Source organism: Octopus bimaculoides, chromosome 4, assembly GCF_001194135.2.
Source record: "Octopus bimaculoides isolate UCB-OBI-ISO-001 chromosome 4, ASM119413v2, whole genome shotgun sequence".
Classification (NCBI taxonomy): domain Eukaryota; kingdom Metazoa; phylum Mollusca; class Cephalopoda; order Octopoda; family Octopodidae; genus Octopus; species Octopus bimaculoides.
This window is the reverse complement of record NC_068984.1, coordinates 50051136-50054069: the sequence shown is the minus strand read 5'-3', so window position 1 is coordinate 50054069 and position 2934 is coordinate 50051136. Positions and strand designations below refer to the sequence as shown.

At 36.3% G+C, this 2934-nt stretch overlaps 1 long non-coding RNA gene across 1 annotated transcript in view; it reads left to right on the top strand.

Annotated features, from left to right (window-relative positions):
- The window catches only part of LOC128247677 (uncharacterized), a 14578-nt gene that overhangs the window by 3516 nt on the left and 8128 nt on the right, over nt 1-2934 (top strand). The window contains exon 2 of the long non-coding RNA XR_008264040.1: nt 1112-1140. This is a non-coding gene — a long non-coding RNA (uncharacterized LOC128247677). The remainder of the gene's footprint in view (nt 1-1111; nt 1141-2934) is intronic.

Genomic DNA, 2934 nt, shown 5'->3' with positions numbered 1-2934 from the left:
AGAGAGAGAGAGAGAGAGAGAGAGAGAGAGAGAGAGAGAGAGAGAGAAAAAGACGGACAGAGAGAGAGAGAGACAGAGGAGATGAATTAATGGATGGATTCAACTTGATATTTCGCCACATCTTTTAAACTAAATTACTCTACTTCCCTTCTTTGATCTTACATATTCTTTGGTATAAGATTTATTTATTTCCAATTAAACCAAGATTTGTTATGCTGCTTTATAAACAATATTCCGACATAAAATTTTTTATCTATCTTACATGATTAAATGCATTAATATTTCTTTTAAAATTACATTGATTAACTTTTATTTGCCATACCTTAACCCTGGGGATTTTTACGGTTTCAATCATTCAATTTTATTCCCAGCTTTAATTGAAGCTTTACCTTTGAAAATGTAATCCATTCACGATCAGAGCTACATATATATATTTTTTCTTAAATAACAAGCATAAAATACTTCAGTTTTCAACAACCACGCAATCTAATACACTTATGTAACTATTCTGAAATTTGAATCAATAACCATTCTATGTTTCAGTTTTAAAATAAACTGAACACCTTTCACTTTTTCAGCATTTTTAAATGTCTATCCTTCTGCGTTTTCTTGTTTTGCATTATAACTTATTATATATCGAAATACATTAGAATATTTACGATCGTTTCCTCAACACTCCAAAGATTTGTAATTAAAGCCACACATGCGTTTTTCTTTTTTCTTTTTTAATATATATTTGATACATCGTTTAGAGGGTATTTCCTTTACTAGAAGCTTTCTCTCCATGCATGGGTAATTACTCTTTGTATACTTTAATAACATTGTGAAAATCTTAATAGATTATACGATGAAGGTGGTTGGCTTGCAGAATCGTTACCGCACTGGACAAAGTACTTAGCTGTATTCCTTCCGACGTTACATTTTGAGTTCAAATGCCACCGGGGACAACTTTCCCTTTCATTCTCTCAGGGTCGATAAAATAAGCACCAGTTTCGTACTATGGTCGATGTAATCGACTTACGCCTTCTCCCGAAATTTAAGATCAATATATCATGTAAGGTTTTTTTTCTCCTATTCGACATTTTATTTGTTATTTTTTTTTTTTTTGCAGCTGTTTGCAGCTGGGTTGTCATTCCTAAGGTATTTTTGGATGTTTTTATTATTATTATTATTATTATTATCATTATTATTATTATTCAGGTCACTGCCTGGAATCGAACTCGGAATCTTGGGGTTAGTAGCCCGCGCTCTTAATCACTACGCCATATGCCCACATAGCAAATCTTCTTTAAATCCTGTTCAAGCTGGCATTACTTTTGTTTCCTTGTTTGTAGTGTGTGTGTGTGTGTAGTTGGGTGTGTGTGTGTGTGTGTGAGGGAGAGAGAGAGAATGCGTGTGTAGGTAGTTAGGGTAAAATTCAAGCTTTGTAACCTTAAAGCACATCTGCTAATTCCAATATTACAATCTAGTCGTTGTAGTTGTATTCATGTGAGGTACATATTGACGCTTTTTGTAATAGAATGAATGAATGAATGAAAAGGCTCTTGTAGCAAATAAAGGAATAGATAAGTATAGACACACACACACACACACGTGAACACACATGAACACACAAATGTTGAAGTTACGAGGCTTAGTGGCTGTGCTGTTATGACTGTAAGGTCGGAGTCCGATAACGGGACGCGGCGGCGCCTTTTGTCCCTGGTCAAGGTATTTCACTTTAAGTTACCCCATCCACTGATTGAAAATGAATTACACCTGCTGCAGAGTGGCGCCTCTCAGGCTATTAGCAAAGGCAAAATGTCAAAGGCCCTAGACGGGTACGGCATACAGGATGATGAAATAGATGAATATGTGCGTGCGCATGTGTATGTGTATGTATGTGTGTGTGTGTGTGTGTGTGTGTGTGTGTGTGTGTAAATTAAAACGTGCTCTTTAATGGGAATCTCCTTAAATCTTTAACAAAATTAACGATATTTCCATCAAGTCGTTGAACAGGATGTGTTTGCCGGCGACCAATATTTGCATAAATAACATTTTTATGTCATTAAACAAATACTCGAGGTTAAATGGTGATGGGTTGGGATAGGCGCGGTGAAATCCCTCAAACGTTTTGAAGAGCAGTGAATTTGCCTCACTGGTGTTACATTTATTATCTTTGAGTGGTATAGTCCCAATCTCTTCTTCTTTTTCTTCTTCTTCTCTCTGTCTCTCTCTCCCCTTATCTCTCTCTCTATCTATCTATCTCTCGTTATGCCCTTTCCACCATTCCCACTTCTCTTCCTCTTTCTTCAAAAACGAATGTAAAAATTGAAGAAACTGTGATTACATTGACAACCTACCTATTTCGAATTCTGTATAACTCTATTTACTTCTGTCTGTCTGTTTGAATGACTGCCTCTGCCACAATTTATTTAATAGCAGCGGCTTGTCAAAGCGGATCTCAGTTCAGAGGACCGGTTTATCGAATGTTCTTATACACCGCCGATCACAATACGCTGATCACAGCGCTGGCTAGGGGGGGCAGGCTAAATTTGCCCCTGAACAGAACGCCAATACGTCGAAAGATTTATACATTTACAGCATTGTAGACACACAGATGTGCGCGCACACACACACACGCACATATATATACACACACATATATATGCATAGATACATACATATATATACATATATACATATATACTTTATTTAAAAGCAGCAGAAATATAACAAAAAACTGTTACTCGGAGTTTTGTTAGCAAAACTGTCCGATGAACGGGAACGTGAAACTCCGAGTAACAGTTTTTTGTTTTATTTCTGCTGCTTTTAAATAAAGCATATTACTCTACCTCTGGTATTTGAGTACTCTTTTTTCCACCTTGTTGCACATTTATGTGCTTACTCCGGTATATACATATATAAGAGCGTAGCTCGAAACGTCAAAGACTT